Source organism: Phaenicophaeus curvirostris, unplaced genomic scaffold (assembly GCF_032191515.1).
Source record: "Phaenicophaeus curvirostris isolate KB17595 unplaced genomic scaffold, BPBGC_Pcur_1.0 scaffold_55, whole genome shotgun sequence".
Taxonomy (NCBI): Eukaryota; Metazoa; Chordata; class Aves; order Cuculiformes; family Cuculidae; genus Phaenicophaeus; species Phaenicophaeus curvirostris.
Window position 1 is genome coordinate 668,445 of NW_027206677.1, and position 11,226 is coordinate 679,670.

Below are 11,226 nucleotides of genomic sequence, written 5' to 3' on the forward strand. Positions count from 1 at the left end.
TAGGCACAGGTACTTTAAATGACGATGATGTCACAATAGGCACAATAATAGTAAATGACTACGATGTAAGAATACGCACAGACAAGACAGGCAGTGTAAATGACGATGATGTTACAATGGGAAAAGACCACAAAGGCATTTTAAATGACGATGATGTCACAATAGGTACAGAAGACACAGGCATTTAAATGACTATGCTGTCACAATAGGCACAGGCATTGTAAATTATGATGATGTCACAATAGGCACAGATGACACAGGCATTGCTAATGACGTTGATATCACAATAGGGAGAGGAGGCACAGGCATTGTAAATGACAATGATGTCGCAATAGCCACAGGAATTGTAAATGATGATGATGTCACATAAGCACAGGCATTGTAAATGTCGAAGATTTCTAAATAGGCAGAGACGACACAGGCATTGAAAATGATGATGATCTCACAATAGGCACAGGCATTTTAAATGACGGTGATGGCACAATAAGCACAGGCATTGTAAATGACGATGATGTCAGAATAGGCAAAGAAAACACAGGCATTGCAAAAGACAATGATGTCTCAATATGCAAAGACGACACAGGCATTGTAAATGACGATGATGACACAAGAGGCATAGTCATTGTAAATAACGATGATGTCACAATAGGCAGAGGCATTGTAAATGACGGTGATGTCATAATAGGCACAGACATTGTAAATGACGATGATGTCACAATAGGCAAAGAAAACACAGGCATTGTAATCGAAGATGATATCAAAATAGGCACAGGTATTGTAAAGGAAGATGATATCTCAATAGGCATATGCATTATAAATGACGATCATGTCACAAAATGCAAAGAGGGCATAGGCTTTGTAAATGACTATGATGTCAAAATAGGGACAGGCGACAGTTATTGTAAATGACGATGACGTCACAATAGGCAGAGACAACACAGGCATTGTAAATGACGAGGATGTCACAAAAGGCACAAGTATTTTAAAGACGATAATGTCACAATAATCAGAGACGACACAGGCATTGAAAATTACGATGATGGCACAATCGGCACAGACTACACAGGCATTGTAAATGACGATGATGTCACAATAGGAATAGGCATTGAAAATGACGATGATGTAGCAATAGGCACAGTCTTTGTAATTTACGATGATATCACAATAGGCACAAATGACGCTGGCATTGTAAATTACGATTATGTCACAATAAGTAGAGGTGACACAGGCATTGTAAATGATGATGATGTCACAAAAGCCACAGGCGTTGTAAATGACTATGATGTCACAATAGCCACAAGTATTTTAAAAGACAATGATGTCACAATAGGCAGAGATGACAGAGGCATTACAAATGACGATGATGTAGCGATTATTTATTATTTATATATTTATAGAAGGATTTTTTTGTTATCTTTCACAGACTTTGCCAATCTGATTTCTAGCTGAGCCTTAGCCCTCCTGATTTTTTCCCTACACAATCTCACTTCCCTCCTGTAGTCCACCCAAGAGGCCTTTCCCCTCTTCCAGAGCCCATAAACATTTCTCTTCTTCTTGATATCATTCAAGATCTCTCTATTCAACCAAGCTGGCTTTCTCCCCTGCCGGCTTTTTTTCTGGAACATGGGGATGGCTTTCTCCTGAGCTGCTAGGACCACCCTTTTGAAGAGCTCCCAGCCCTCCTGGGCTCCCTTGCCCTTGAGTACTGTCTCCCATGAGACTTCGCCAACCAGCCTTCTGAAGAGATCAAAGTCTGCCCTCTGGAAATTTAATGCTACCTTCTTGCTAACCACCCTCTTCACTTCACCTAGAACAGAAAAACCTATCATCTCATGGTCACTTAGTCCTAGGCGTCCACCTACTGCCACATCCCCCACAAGGCCTTCTCTGTTCACCAACAGCAGGTCCAGGAGGGCACCCTCCCTTGTTGGTTCATTCACCAGCTGTGCAAGGAAGTTGTCTTCCATGCACTCCAGGAACCTCCTAGACTGCTTCCTTTCTGCTCTATTGTACACCCAGCAGATATCAGGCAGATTGAAGTCTCCCACAAGAATGAGAGGCATTGATCTAGAGATTAACCCCAGCTGTTTATAGAAGAGCTCATCAGCTGCTTCTCCTTGGCTGGGTGGTCTGTAACAGACTCCCATCACAAAATCTATCTTCTGGTGGGCTCCTCTGATTTTGACCCACAGGCACTCAACCTCCTGATCACCACTATCCATCTCGATGGAGTCCAAGTCTTCCCTTACAAAGAGGGCTACCCCGCCTCCTCTCCTACCCTTCCTGTCCCATCTGAAAAGCTTATACCCCACCATAGCTGTACTCCAGTTATATGAGTCGTCCCACCACGTTTCCGTGATGGCAATGATATCATAGGCTCCTTGCCCTACGACAGCTTCCAGCTCTTCCTTCTTGTTCCCCATGCTGCGTGCATTGGTGTAAATGCACTTAGACTGAGCTGCCGAGCCTTCAGCCCTCCTAGAGGGAACAGGGTCATTTATAATGTCTGTGTCTTCTGTGTCTATTGTGACATCATTGTCATTTATAATATCCGTGTTGTCTGTGTCGTCTCTGTATATTTTGAAATCATTGTAATTTATAATGTCTGTGTCGTCTTTGTCAATTGTGATATCATTACCATTTATCATGTCCTTGTTGTCTGTGTTGTCTGTGTCTATTTTGAAATCATTGTCTTTTTTAATGTCTGTCTCGTCTGTGTATATTGTGACATAATTGTCATTTATGATGTCTGTGTGGTCTGTGTCATTCGTGTCATCTGTGTCTATTGTGACATCATTGTCATTTGTAATGTCTGTGTTGACTGTGTCTGTTGTAACATCATTGTCCTTCATAATGTCTCTGTCGTCTGTGTTTTTTGTGACATCATTGTCATTTATTATGTCTGTGTTCTCTGTGTCTATTGTGACATCATTGTCATTTATAATGTCTGTGTAGACTGTGTTGTCTGTATCTCTTTTGAAAAAATTGTCATTTATAATGTCTGTGTCGTCTGTGTCTATTGTGACATCATTGTCTTTTATAATGTTTGTGTTGTCTGTGTCTATAGTGACAGGTTTGTAATTTGTAATGTTTGTCTCATCTCTGTCTATTGTGACATCTTTGTTGTTTATAATGTCTGTGTCGTCTCTGTCTATTGTGACATTGTTGTCATTTATAATGTCTCTATTGTCTGTGTCTATTTTGAAATCATTGTCATATATAATGTCTGTGTCGTCTGTGTATATTGTGACATCATTGTCATTTATTATGTCTGTGTCGTCTTTGTCATTGTACATTATAATGTCCCTGTTTTCTCTGTCTGTTGTGACATCATTGTCCTTTATAATGTCTGCCTCTTCTGTGTGTATTTTCATGTATATGTGTCTATTTTGTGTCATCATTTTCATGTATAAAGTCTGTGTTGTCTATGTTGATTTTGACATCATTTTCGTTTATAATGTCTGTGTCATCTGTGTTGTCTCTGCCTATTGTAATATCATTGTCATTTATCATGTCTGTGTCGTCTGTGTCTGTTGTGACATAATTGTCATTTACAAATTTTGTTTCATGTGTCTATTGTGATATCATTGTTATGTATAATGTCAGTTTCCTCTGTGTCTATTGTGACATCATTGTCATTTATAATGTCTGTGTTGTCTGTGACTTCTGTGTCTATTTTGACATCATTGTCATTTATTAAGTCTGTGTCGTCTGTGTCTTTTTTGACATCATTATCATTGATAATGTCTTTGTCCTTTGTGTCGTCTCTGTCTATTGCGGCATCATTGTCGTTTATAGTGTCTGTGTCATCTGAATCTGTTGTGATATCATTGTCGTTTATAATGTCTGTCGTCTGTGTCTATTTTGACATCATTGTTGATTATAATGTCTGTGTCATCTCTGTCTATTTTTACATCATTTTATTTTATAATTTCTGTGTCATCTGTGTCGTCTATCTATATTGTGACATCATTGTCATTTATAATTTCTGTGTTGCCAGTGTCGTCTGTGTATTCTCACTAGTCTATGTCGTCTGTGTTTATGGTGACATCGTTATCATTCCTAATATCTATGTCTTCTTTGTCTTCTCTTTCATTTGTGTAGTCTCTGTCATCTGTGTCGTATTTGTATAATTGGACATCATTGTCATTTATAATGTCTGTGTCGTTAGGTTCGTCTGTGTCGTCTGTGCTATTGTGACATTATTTTCATTTATAATGTCAGTGTCATCTCAGTCGTCTGTGTCTGTTGTGACATCATTGTCATTTATAATATCTGTGCCATCTGTGTTGTCTTTGTTGTGTGTGTCATCTATGTCTATTTTGACATGGTTGTCATTTATAATGTCTGTGTTGTCTGTGTCTACTGTGACATCATTGTCATTTATAATGTCTTTTTCATCTGTGTCGTCAGTATCTATTTTGACATCATCGTAATTAATTATGTCTGTGTCGTCTGTGTTGTCTGTTTCTTTTGTGATATCATGCTCATTTATAATGTCTGTCGTCTGTGTCTATTTTGACATTTTTGTCATTTGTAATGTCTGTCTTCTGTGTCATTTGTGTTTATTGTGACATCATTTTCATATATAATATCTGTCGTTTGTGTCATCTGTATCTATTGTGACATCATTGTCAATTATAATGTCTGTGTCTTCTCTGTCTATGGTGACATCACTCTCATTTATAATGTCTGTGTCGTCTGTGCCTATTTTGACATCGTTTTCATTTATAATGTCTGTGTCATCTATTTCATCTTTGTCGTATTTGTCGTCAGTGTCTATTGTGACATCATTTTCATTTCTAATATCTGTGTCGTCTCTGTCTATTGTGACATCATTGTCATTCATAATGGCTGTGTCATCTGTGTCTTCTCTGTCATCTGTGTCATCTGTGTCCTCTGTGTGGTCTTTGTCAATTTGGACATAATTGTCATTAATAATGTCTGTGTCGTCTTTGTCTTCTGTGTGTATTGTGACGTCTTTGTTATTTAAAATGTCTGTGTTGTCTGTTTCTTCTGTGTAGTTTCTGTCTATTGTGACATCATTGTCATTTATAATGTCAGTGTTGTCTGTGTCTATTTATACATCATTTTCATATGTAATATCTGTGTCGTCTATGTCTATTGTGACGTCATTGTCATTTATAGTGCCTATGTCGTCTGTGTCTATAGTGGAATCATTTTCATTTATAGTGGCTGTGTAGTCTGTGTCGTCTGTCTCGTATGTCTCTGTTGTCACATCATGGTCATTTAAAATGTCTGTGATGTCTGTGTCGTCTCTGTAGTCTGTGTCGTCTGTGTCTGTTGTGACATCATTGTCATTTCTAATGTTTGTGACGTCTGTTTCGTCTGTGTCCTCTTTTTCTATTTGGACATAATTGTCATTTATAATGACGGTATTGTCTGTGTTGTCTCTGTCTCTTTTAACATATTTTTCCTTTATAATGTCTGTGTCGTTAATGTCGTCTGTGCCGTCTTAGTCATCTGTGTCTATTGTGACATCATTGTCATTTATAATGTCTCTGTCGTCTCTGTAGTCTGTGTTGTGTGTGTCTATTGTGACATCATTGTCATTTATAATGTCTCTGTCGTCTCTGTCTGTTTTGAAATTTTTGTCATTTATAATGTCTGTGTCTTTTGTGTCTATTGTGACGTCATTGTCATTTATAATGTGTGTTTCTTCTGTGTCATCTGTGTCTATTGTGACATCATTATCATTGATAATGTCTTTGTCCTTTGTGTCATCTGTGTCTATTGTGACATCGTTGTCGACTATAATGTCTGGGTCGTCTCTGTCTATTTTGACATCATTGTGTTTTATAATGTCTGTGTCATCTGTATTGTCTATGTATATTGTTACATCATTGTCATTTATAATTTCTGTGTCATCTGTGTATTCTCACTAGTCTGTGTCGTCTGTGTTGATGGCGACTTCATTGTCATTCCTAATGTCTGTGTCTTCTTTCTCTTCTCTTTCATTTGTATAGTCTCTGTCGTCTCTGTCGTATTTGGTTTTTGGACATAATTGTCATTTATAATGTCTGTGTTGTCTGTGTCTTCAGTGTATATTGTGACATCGTTGTCATTTATAGTATCTGTGCCATCTGTGTCGTCTTTGTTGTGTGTGTCGTCTATGTCTATTTTGAGATATTTGTCACTTATAATTTCTGTCGTATATGTTGTCTGTGTCTATTGTGACATCATTGTCATTTATAATGTCTTTTTCATCTGTGTCATCAGTATCTATTTTGACATCATTGTAATTAATAATATGTGTCGTCTGTGTTGTCTTTGTATATTGTGATATTCTAATTTATAATGTCTGTGTCGTCTGTGTTTATTTTGACATCATCGTCATTTATAATATCTGTCACCTATGTCTTCTGTGTCTATTGTGATATCTTTGTCATTTATAAAGTCTGAGTCGTCTGTGTGGTCTCTGTTTATTTTGACATCTTTGTCATTTATAATGTCTATGTCTTCTGTGTCTATTGTGATATCTGTGACATATATAATGTCTGTGTCATTTGTGAAGTCTGTGTCACTTTGTCTATTGTGACATCATTGTCATTTATAATGTCTGTGTCGTCTGTGTCTGTTGTGACATCTTTGTCATTTATAATGTCTGTCGTCAGTGTCGTCTGTCTATTGTGACGTAATTTTCATTTATAATGTCTGTGTCGTGTCTATTGTGACATCATTTTAATTTACAATGTCTGTGTCATCTGTTTCATCTGTAGTCTATGACTATTTTGACGTAGTTTTCATTAATAATGTCTGTCGTCTGTGTCGTCTGTGTCTATTGTGATATCATTGTCATTTATATTGTCTGTGCCATCTGTGTCGTCTTTGTCTTCTGTGTCATCTGTGTCTATATTTACATCGTTGTAATTTATAATGTCTGTGTCGTCTGTCATCTTTGTCGTCTGTCTGTTGTGACATCATTGTATTTATAATGTCTCCATTTTCTGTGTCGTCTGTGTCTATTGTGACATCATTATAATTTGTAATGTCTGTTTTGTCTGTGTCTTCTGTGTCAATTCTGACATCATTGTCGTTTATAATGACTGTGTCGTCTCTGTAAATTTTGACATAGTTTTCATTTATAATGTCTTTGTCATATATGTCATCTGTGTCGTCTTAGTCGTCTTTGTCTATTGTGACATCTTTGTCGTTTATAATGTCTGTGTCGTTTGTTTATATTGTGACATCACTGTCATTTATAACGTCTGTTTCGTCTGTGTCGCCTGTGTCTATTGTGACATTATTGTCATTTAAAGTGTCTGTGTCTTCTGTGTTTATTGTGACGTCGCAGTCCTTTATAATGTCTGTCTTCTGTGTCTATTGTGAAATAATTGTCCTTTATAATGTCTGTGACGTCCACGTCTATTGTGACATCATTGTGCTTTATAATGTCTGCGTCATCTGTGTCTATTGTGACATCGTTGTCCTTTATGTTTGCGTCGTCTGTGCCTATTGTGAAATCATTTTCATGTATGTCTGTGTCGTCTGTGTCTATTCCGACATCATTGTAGTTTATAATGTCTTTGTTCTCTGTGTCTCTGTGTCGTCTGTGTTAATTGTTACATTATTGTCATTTACAATGTCTGTGTCGTCTCTCTCGTCTCTGTCATCTGTGTCAATTGTGACATCATTGTCTTTTATAATGTCTGTGTCTATTGTGACATCATTGTCATTTATAATGTCAGTGTTGTCTGTGTGGTCTCTATTGTGACATCTTTGTCATTTATTATTTCGGTGTTGTCTGTGTCGTCTGTGCCTATTGTGATATCTATGTCATTTATAAATGTCTGTGTCATTTGTGTCGTCTCTGTCTATTGTGACATCATTGTCATTTTTAATGTCTCTGTCGTCTGTGTATATTGTGATGTCATTGTAATATATAATGTCTGTGTCTTCTGTGTAGATTGTTAACTCATTTTCATATATAATGTCTGTGTCGTCTGTGTCTTTTCTGACATCATTTTGATTTATAATGTCTGTTTCTTCTGTGTATATTGTGACATCATTCTCTTTTATAATTTCTTTGTCGTCTGTGTTTTGTGACATCATTATCATTTATAATGTCTGTGTCATCGGTGTCTATTGTGACATCTTTTTCATTTATAATGTTTGTGTCTATTGTAACATTTTTGTCATTTATAATGTATGTCGTCTGTGTCTATTTTGACATCTTTTTCATTTATAATGTCTGTCTTTTATGACAAATTTGTCATTTATAATATCTGTATCGTCTATGTCTATTTTGACATCATTGTCATTAATAATTTCTGTCTCGTTTGTGTCTATTGTGACATAATTTTCCTTTATAATGTCTGTTTCGTCTGTGTCTATTGTGACATAAGTGTCATTTATAATGTTTGTGTCATCTATGTCTATTGTGATATCTTTGTAACTAATGTCTGTGTCGTCTGTGTTGTCTGAGTCTATTGCGACATCATTGTCATTTCTAATGTCTGTGACGTCTGGGTCGTCTTTGTCTGTTGTGACATCGTTGTCATTTTAATATCTGTGTCTTTTGTGTCGTCTGTGTCTATTGTGACATCATTGTCTTCATTTCTAATGTATGTGTCTTCTGTGTCTATTGTGACATCATTGTCGTTTATAATGTCTGTGTCGTTTGTGTCTATTTTGACATCATTTTCTATTATAGTGTCTGTGTCATCTGTGTCGTCTGTGTCTGTTTTGATATCATTGTCGTTTATGTCTGTTGTCTGTGTCTATTGTGACATCATTGTCATTTGTAATGTCTGTGTAGTCTGTGTATTCTGTGTTTATTTTAATATCGTTCTCATTTATAATGTCTGTGTCATCTGTGTCTGTAGTTATATCATTGTCATTTAAAATGCCTGTCTCACGTGTCTATTATGACATCATTGTAATTTATAACGTCCGTGTCGTCTGTGTCTATTGTGACATCATTGTAATTTATTAAGTCTGTGTCGTTTTTGTCACCTGTGTGTATTTTGACATCATTGTCATTTATAATTTCTGTGTCGTCTTCGTCTTTTTTGACATCATTATCATTGAAAATGTCTTACTCATCTGTGTCGTCTGTGTCTATTGTGGCATCTTTGTCATTTATAATGTCTGTGTCATCTGAATCTATTCTTACACCACTGTAATTTATAATGTCAGTGTCATCTGTGTCTATTGTGACATCATATTAATTTTAATGTCTGTGACGTATATGTCTTTGTGTATTGTGACATAATTGTAATTTCTAATGTCTGTGTTGTCTGTGTCTTTTTTGACATCATTGTCTTTTATAATGTCTGTGTCGTCTGTGTCTTCTCTATCGTTTGTGTCGTCTGTTTCGTATTTTTCTATTAGGACATAATTATAATTTATAATGTCTGTATTGTCTGTGTCTTCAGTGTATATTGTGACATCATTGTCATTTATAACGTCAGTGTCGTCTGTGTCATCTTTCTTGTCTCCGTCGTCTGTGTCTGTTGTGAAATTGTTGTCATTTATATGTCTGTGTCTTGTGTTGTCTGTGTCTTTTGTGACATCATTGTCATTTATAATGTCTGTCATCTGTGTCTATTGTGACATCATTGTCATTTATGATGTCTTTGTCTTCTTTGTCTTTTGTGACATCATTTTCATTTATAATGTCTGTCTTCTGTGTTGTCTGAGTCTATAGTGACATCATTTCCTTTTATAAAGTCAGTGTCATCGGTGTCATCTCTGTCAATTGTGACATCATTGTCATTTTAAATGTCTGTGTCGTCCGTGTCATCTTTGTCATCTGTGTCGTCCGTTTCTATTGTAACATCATTGTCATTTATAATGTCTGAGTCACCTGTGTCGTCTCTGTCTATTGAGCCACCATTGTCATTTATAATGTCTCTGTCTATTGTGCCACCATTGTCATCTATAATGTCTGTGTAGTCTGTGTCGACTGAGTCTATTTTGACATCATGGTAATTTATAATGTCTGTGTCATCTGTGTCTGTTGTGACATCATTGTCACGTGTAATGTATGTCGTCTATGTCGTCTGTGTCTATTGTGACATAATTGTCATTTATAATGTCTGTGTCGAATGTGTTGTCTGTGTCTATTGTGACATAATTGTCATTTATAATGTCTGTGTCTTCTCTGTCCTGTCTGTCATCTGTGTCGTCTTTGTCTATGTGGACATAATTGTCATTTATAATGTCTGTGTTGTCTGACATCTCTGTCTATTGTGACATAATTTTCATTTACAATGTCAGTGTCTTCTGTGTTGTCTGCGTCTATTGTCACCTCATTGTCATTTATAAAATCTGTTTCGTATGTGTTGTCTGTGTGTATTGTGACATTATTGTCATTTAAAATGTTTGTGTCGTCTGATTCCTCTGTCGTCTGTTTCTATTGAGACATCATTGTCATTAATAATGTCTGTGTCGTCTGTGTCTGTTGTGACATCATTGTCAATTGTAATGTCTGTTTCGTATGTGTCATCTGTGTCTATTTTACCATCGTTGTTATTTATAATGTCTGTGTCCTCAGTGTCTTTTGTGACATCATTGTCATTTATAATGTTTGTGTCATCTGACATCTCTGTCTATTGTGACATAATTTTCATTTACAATGTCAGTGTCTTCTGTGTTGTCTGCGTCTGTTGTGACATCATTGTCATTTATAAAGTCTGTTTCATCTGTGTCTATTGTGACATCATTTTCATGTATAATGTCTGTGTTGCTTGTGCCGTCTGTGTCGCATGTGTCTAATGTGACATCGTTGTCATTTTTAATGTCTGTGTCGTCTGTGTCTATTGTGACATAATGGTCATATATAATGTCTTTGTCTTCTGTGTCGTCTATGTCTATTTTGATATCTTTGTCATTTTAATGTCTGTGTTGTCTGAGTCTTTTGTGACATAATTGTCATTTAGAATGTCTGTGTCGTCTGTGTCCTCTGTGTGGTCTGTGTCTATTGTGAAATTTTTGTGATTTATAGTGTCTGTGTCTTCTGTGTCGTCTGTGTTTATTGTGACATCTTTGTCATTTATAATGTTTGTGTCATCTGTGTTGTCTGTGTCTATTGTGAAATCATTGTCATTTATAATATCTATATCATCTGTGTCTATTGTGACACCATTGTCATTTCTAATGTCTTTGTCTTCTGTGTCTTCTCTCTGATCTGTGTCGTCTGTGTCGTCTGTCACCTTTGTCTATTTAAACATAATTGTACTTTATAATATCTTTGTCTTCTGT